The sequence below is a fragment of the Trichosurus vulpecula genome, chromosome 5, assembly GCF_011100635.1.
Source record: "Trichosurus vulpecula isolate mTriVul1 chromosome 5, mTriVul1.pri, whole genome shotgun sequence".
Taxonomy (NCBI): domain Eukaryota; kingdom Metazoa; phylum Chordata; class Mammalia; order Diprotodontia; family Phalangeridae; genus Trichosurus; species Trichosurus vulpecula.
In genome coordinates, this window is record NC_050577.1 from 198,889,184 (window position 1) to 198,897,172 (window position 7,989).

Sequence of the window (7,989 nt, forward strand, 5' to 3'; positions counted from 1 at the left end):
TGCTATTGTTCTGTGGGAGTGGAAGACCATTTTATATCCTTTTAACTTCAAAGTTGGTTCTTTCCTAGTAAATTGTTTGGGCTTTTATTATTATTATTTGTCTTATTACATTTTAACCATCAAGCTTGAGTCATTGAACTACCCTGGCTTAGACTTGCCTCAGAATATTTGGCCTAGAGGCAAGGATTATTTTGCAATGGCCTCATGATTAAATTTATTTTTTTTAAGAAAGGGAAAGTAGTTGGGCAAGAAAGGGAGTCTAGGATGAGGGGATGGCCAAATACAAGAAGCTGATGATTTCCATTAACTAAAATCTTCTTCTGGGCTTATGGAGAACTCTTTCCATGGAATTAAAAGAAAGTTTCTATTCATCTTGTGAAATTAGTGAGATGAATGTCTTATAGAAAAAATGAAAAAGTAAGTTTGGCATGGCTATGACTAACACCTCTGGAGAGGCTAGATTGGTCAAAAATAAATTCCTCACTTATTCGGTGTAAGGTGTATGATTCCCATGTGAGTTGTGTGGGTCTATATGACCTAGTTACACAAATAGACAAGAGGCTTGGTGATAAATAAATTCATATAAATAATATAAATAAAACATATATGTGTGTACATGTGCATGTGTGTATGTATATGTATGTATGTCTGAAATCCCCAATGTTTCCTGTAGAGGACAGTGAGGAAGGAGATGACATTTTTTTTAAAGGGATGGGTTTATCTAAATGCAAATTGAAATATACTTTTTTCACATTCTTTATGTTTCTTGCTTTTTTTTATCTTTTGCAACATAGCTAATATGGAATGTTTTGCATGACTTCACATGTGTAATTGATATCTTATTGTTCATCTCAATGGGTGTGGGAGATAGGGAGAGAATTTGGAACTCAAAATTTCTTAAAAATGAATATTAAAACTAATAAATAAAAATAGAGATGGGTTTAGTGAATTGGATTTATGTATCTTCTTCATAGCTCACTACTCCTTATGATTAGGAAGGAAGAAAGGAAATGAATAGATTTATATAGCACCTACTATGTGTCAGGCACTATGGTAAGCACTTTTTACAAATATTATTTCATTTGATCAGTCTGCTCCAGGTGTCTGCCTTTTGGGTGGAGTCTCATCTGAATGATGCCAGATATTTCCTGCCTTAAAGAGAGAATAAGAAGGGGTCAAGAGCCTGGCTTCTCTTGTCCCCTCTGAGAAAAGAGCACCAGACTAGAATTATATCTGTTTGCTTCCCCAAATATTCTGATCTATTGGAATGATTCTTTTTCAGAGTTAAAACCTAGTAGCTTCTTTGGCCATTATCCCTTAAAAGATGGTGGGTACCTCAAGTGTATATCCACTAGGTTGGCCCTTTCCTATAAAACACTAGTTATACAAATAGTGTATAGCAACTGAACCCATTTATCCAAGCAGAGATCAAATAGAAATTAGAGAAGTTATGCAGATAACATTTTGTTGTTCAGTCATTCAGCCATGTCTGACTCTTCATGACCTCATGGACCATCGCTCACCAGGCCCTCTTATCCTCCACTATCTTAAAGTCTGTCCAAGTCCATGCTCATTGTTTCCATGATATCATCTCTCCATCTCCTTCTCTGACATACCCTTTTCCTTTTGCCTTCAGTCTTTCTCAACATCAGGGTCTTTTCCAATGAGTCCTGTCTTTTTATTATGTGGCCAAAGTATTTGAGCTTCAGATTCAATATTTGACTTTCTAGTGAATAGCATGAAATAATTTCTTTAAGTATTGACTGATTAGATCTCTTTGCTGTCCAAGAGACTTTCAAAAGTCTTATCCAATACCACAAATTGAAAGCATCGATTATGCAGTGCTCAGCTTTCTTTGTAATCCAACTCTCACAGCCATACTTTGCTACTGGAAAAACCATAGCTTTGACTATATGGACCTTTGTCAGTAAGGTGATGTCTCTGCTTTTTAGTATGCTATCCAGATTTGTCATAGCTTTCCTTCCAAAGAGCAAATATGCATGGCTATAGTCACCAGCTGCAGTGATCTTTGAGCCCAAGAATACAAAATCTGACACTGTTTCCATTTCTTCTCCTTCTATTTGCCAGGAAGTGCTGGGACCAGTTGCCAAGAACTTAGTTTTTTTTTCAATGTTAAGCTTTAAGCCAGCTTTTACTCTTCTCTTTCCCCTTCATTAAGAGGCTTCTTAATTCCTCCTCACTTTCTGCCATCAGGATGTACCTCATCTACATATCTGAGATTGTTGATATTTCTCCTGGCAACCTTAATTCCAGCTTTTAAGTCATCCAGCCTGGCATTTCACATGATATACTCTGCATGTAAGCTAAATAAATTAGGTGACAATACATAGTCTTATCATACTTCTTGTCCAATTTTTAAGCCAATCAGTTGTTCCATTTTCAGTTTTAACTGTTGCTTCTTGGCCTGTATACAAGTTCCTCAGGAGACAAGTAAGATGATCTGGCACTTCCATCTCTTTGAGGACTTGCCACATTTTGTTGTGATCCACACAGTCAAAGGCTTTAGTGTAGTTAATGAAGCAGAATATGATTTTTCTGGAGCTCCCTTGCTTTCCTCATAATGCTGCTAATGTTAGCAATTTGATCTCTAGTTCCTCTGCCTCATTGAACACCATCCTGCTTTTCTGGTAATTCTCAGTTCACATATTGCTGAAGAGCCCAGCTTACAGAATCTTAAGCATAATCTTGCTAGCATGTGAAATAAGCTCAGGTGTTTAGTAATTTGAACATTACCTGCACTGGGAATGTCCTTTAGCATTGGGATGTAAGTTGGTCTTTTCCAATCCAGTGGCCACTGTTGAGTTTTCCAAATTTGCTGGCATACTGAGTGCAGCACTTTAACAGCATCATCTTTTAGGGTTTTAAATGGCTCAGCTGGAATTCCATATAACATACCACAAAATACGCAAAAGTAAATGAGCTATTTGGTTAAGAGCAAGATTTGATTTGAGTTCGAATAAGAGAAAGACAATCTCACACACAGGGAAATTGCCTTAATTCTTTAGGGAGGCAAACTAGAAATCAAGGATATGTTGAAGAGCTAGCTTCATCTACATGTCTACCTACTAAAGTCTGTCTGTGTCACTCCACATGTCTTGAGTAAGTACTAAGAGGGTCTGGAAGCATATGTGCCTTCTCAAAGTAGAAATGAAGAATGCTTCTCACCTTCCAAGCTTTTACATGAAGTCCACCCCTCATACAGGCTTGCATCTGCACTTTCTCCATCAATCCAGAATGATGTTCTTAGGCAGAATGAAACACGTGGATGCCCTACCCTCACCCAGTTTGGGTGGAGAACATATTATATTAATAATTAGAGAAAATGGTAAATGACCTTTTGATCCTTGAAAACAGGTAAAAGATAAATGAATTTGTACACAATGAATTTTTTACACAAATGAAAGGGACAATGAATAACAGAGGACTAATACACTATAGATGAAAAAAAAAAAACATGGTCTCTGACCCAGAGGTTCAACACTGTTGAATGTAGAACTATAAAAGAGGAAAATAGGAGTAGGTGTCAACATGATTGTGAATTACAGTAGATGTTAAAAGAGCTTACAATAGATGTTAAAAGTACAAAAGATGTTAAAAGACCAATTATCCAATTACTGCCTCAAAGGATTACTTTATAGAACTTGAAAAATATAATAATTAAATTCATTTTGAGGAACAAATGGTCAAGAATTTAAAGGAAAATGATGAAAAAAGCAGGAAAAAAGAGGGTCTGTTAGTATCAGATATTAAGCTATGCAACAAATCAGTAATCATCAAAACAATTTGGTACTGGTTTTTAAAAAGAAAGAGTCTATTTCAGTGGCACCGATGAGGTACAAAATATATTGAAGCAAATGAACCTTGTAGCCTAGTGTCTGATAAACTCAAAGACCCCAGCCACCTGGCTAAGGACTCACTATTTGACAAAAACCACAGAGAAAATTGGAAAGGCACCTGGGAGAAATTAGATTTAGACCAATACTATATACCAAAACAAGCTCCAAACGAACATGACTGAGATATAAAATGTCACATCATAAACAAATTAGAGTCAATTCAAGTCTATGGATAGGAGAAAAGTTCATGGCAAAATAAGGGATGGAAAGAATCACAGATGATAGAACAATAAATTTTGATTGCATAAGATTAAAAAGTTTTGTACAAACAAATCCAATGCAGGTAAGATTAGAAGGGAAACAGTATACTGGGGAAAATATTTGCACCAGGTTTCTCTGATAAAAGTCTCATCTCCAAGGTATATAAAGGTCTGATTCAAATATCTAATAATAAGAGCTATTCCTAATTGATAAATGACCAAAGGATATAAACAGGAAGTTTTCAAGGGAAGAAACTCAAGATATCCATGGCCATGTGGGGAAAAAACTGCTCCCAAACACTAATAATTAGAGAAGTACAAAGAAAACACCTATGAGGTTCTATCTCACATCCATTATATTGGCCAAGTTGACAAAAACGAAAATGGCAACTGTTGGAGGAGACTCAGGAAAAACAAGCACATTTATGAACTATTGTTGAATCTGTGAATTGGTACAGTTATTCCAGAAAGCAATTTGGTATTATATCCAAGAAGTTACTATACTATGCACCCCCTTCGACCCAGCACTAATATTACTAGGCCTGTACCCCAAAGAGATCCAAGAAAGAAGAAAACATTCCATATATAAAAAAAATATTTATAGCAGTTCTTTTTGTAGTATCAAAGAACTGAAAACTAAGGGAGTACCCATAATTTGGGGAATCATTGAACAAAGTAATAAAATACTGTTGTGCTGTAAGAAATGAAAAACAAAAGAGAGCCAGGTGTGGTAGTACATGCCTATAATCCTGGATATTGAAGAACCTAACGATTATGGATTGCTTGAGTTTAGAGATCTGAGCTGCAATAGAATGAAAGACAATCTGATGTCCATACTAAGACAAGCACTAATATTATGAGCCCCCAGGAGTGAGGTTATCTTAGGCCAGATTGAAAAAGGAGCAGGTCAAACTTTTGTGCTAAATCAACAAAGAAGATGGGCCTATGAGTGGAGGTGGGGCAGATGGTGGGGTAAGGGAGGGGAGAGAAACAGGAAGAGGAAGAAATGGAGAAGGAGAAAAGGAGGGGGGAAAGACAAGAAGGAGGGTAGGGGAGGGGGTAGTTTCAGAGAAACTGATACAGAGTGAAGTGAGCAAAACCAGAAGAATAATTTGTACCATTATACTGATATTGAAAAAATGAACAATTTTGAAGGTTTTAAGAACTCTCACAATAAAGAATCCTACCTACCTCTTGACAGAGTAATAAAGTAAATATGGAGAATGAGTCACATTTTTTAAAATGGCCAATATGGGAATTTATTTTGCTTGACTATGCTTATTTGTTACAAAGGTTTTTTCTTTTTCTTTGTTCAATAAGACAGGAAAGGTAGAAGGGGAAAAATGCTCGATAATTGGAAAAAAAAAAGCTAATTTGGCTGACTTGGTCATAATTCAGAATCCCTGGATAGAGGAGCATGGGAGTCTTTATCCAAAGCCCACAGAAGAAGGAGTAACTCCTCTGTAGATGGGGTCAAAATTTAGTACCATCCCTTTGATGGGGTTCCAAATTCAACTATACAGTATCCTCCACCCTTGAATTTCTTGTCTCTTGTTCTCCTGATAATAAACAGTCAATCCTCAACCCTGGGCTGCCCTCCTGAAACAGTCTTCTCTATTGACCCCTCCTCTTGCACCACAAAATGAAGGAAGTCATGCAACTGTGCCAGTTAGATCCATAACAAAATTTGTATTATCTCATTTTAATTGGGCCCTCTCTGAAGCTTTTTATATCATTTCCATTTCTAAATAATTGTCCCCTACTCAATTGAAAGAGCTGTCCCTTGTAACAACAAAGAATTAAAAGAAAAAAAGAATATGTATTGTGTTCCTGTTTCTACTTAACTTTATATCTATTCATATCTTTCTGTGCTTCTCTGTATTCTTTATAATTTCTGTTATAAATGGTGCAGTATTATCCTATTATTCCATTATAGTCATGTACATGACCATGGTCATATATTTAGTCATTCTCTTAATTGTGAAAATTACTTTCCTCTCCAGTTACTTACTATTACTAAAATTATTACTATTAATATTTTGGTCTATATGGGACCTTTCTATTTTTGATCTACATCACATATGCTTAATAATGGGATCTCTGGGTCAAAAGGTGTGGCTATTTTATTTACTTTATCACCAGAATTCCAAATTGTTTTCCAGAATAAATTAATCAAATTCATAGCTCCATCAGCAGGGTATTACTGTGCTTGTCTTTCTGAAGCCCCTCTAATATTGACTATTCCCATCTTTTTTCAACTTTTCCAATGTGCTATGTTTTTTCATTCTTATCAATTAATTGCCTCATTTCTCACGGTTTCAATTTTTTTCCTCTTTCTTCTACTCCCCCCATGTTCAACCCTCTCAGAAGATGGCCTTTTGCTAAGAAAGCCCAAGCCATAATTCATGACTTTCTCATTTCCTCTACTCTACATATAATATCATCTTCACATATTCATTTATTCTCTCTACTGATGCGGAGTAATTGACTCAGTGGCTACTGCTGGGTTAGAGGTTTACAGGGAGGGTAAAAAAAAAAAGGACAAATTCTACCATTCCCTGGTTATTGTTAACTATGATCTGGATAAAAAAAAAGTTGCTTGTAAACTGGCAAAGTGTGTTGAGAAACTTGAAGCAGAGTTCTTCGCTCTTGAGGAAATTCAATGAGAGCAGAGGGCCAGCTTCAGGAGCTGGGAATGTCACAATGGGGAATGGGGAAATGCTGACAGGGCCAGGGCCTAACAGCCCTCAGACAGGAATAGAAAGGGCAAAGGAGGGAAATAAAGACTTTGACCCAAAGGTTTCACAGGAAAATGGGCTGTATCTTGCTGAGATCAGTACTATAAAATGTGAGATTGTAGGAGAATAAGTTTTAATACCTCAGTAAGACAAAAGGAGTGTTTGTCAATTTAGTATAACTGATAATATGGTGAGATTAAGTTTAAATGCCTTAATAAAATAGTGAAGTTGAAACTGCAACCAGATAATTTATTAGAGCAATGCATGATGAGGGAATGTTCCAGTGGAGAAAATGTAGAGACCCTTTGTGCTGTAGAGTTCCATCACTTCGAAGAGTTCTCAGAAGACTTCAGTTTTGCAAAGCCAGTTAAATAGTTAGATGTCCCAGACAGAGATCACATTTTTCCATCTTTTTAGGTGACTAAGATGGGGAGCTATCAGTACCTGGCCCCATAAAGATTATTTTCCATTTCAGCTGATTCCCAATGAGGGTTTTCTAGACTAAAGGAAATTAATTTGATAGATTGAATCTATGTATTACTTCACAGGGTGCATCACCTTATCACCAACCTGAGTCAGAGACAATTAAGGCTTAAACTCAGAATTTCTTTTACTGTCTGATTAGATCTTAGCCTGGGTAAATCTTTGAGAAAGATTCCCCACACTGGTTGGTTTCTGGATGAGGAAGTAGAAGAGGGGGAAAACCTTGGTTCTTATTCAATAATTGGTTTTATGAATTCATCTATTTAAATGAATTAATAAATAATTAATTATAATCTAAATTAAATATTATTAAATAATTAATTATAATATAAATTAAATAATATAATTAATTAATAGATTAAAATAATTGATTTATTAACACAAGAGAGAAATAATCATTTCTTTCACCAATGTGCCTGAGGCCGCGAGACTAGCAATTAGCACTCAGAGATTAACTGGGGATGCAGCATCTTCTGGAGAAAGCCAAGCTTCTGTAAGCACAAGAAAATGAAAAGAATGTAAAAAGAAGAGACTGTGGATGAAGGGAAGTTTCTTAACAGTTGAGCAGTGATTCCAGAGGGCACAAAGAAGAAGAAGAAGAAAAGCAGAAAGGAATTGGGGAGAGGTAGGATTGAACAGTATGAGGCTATA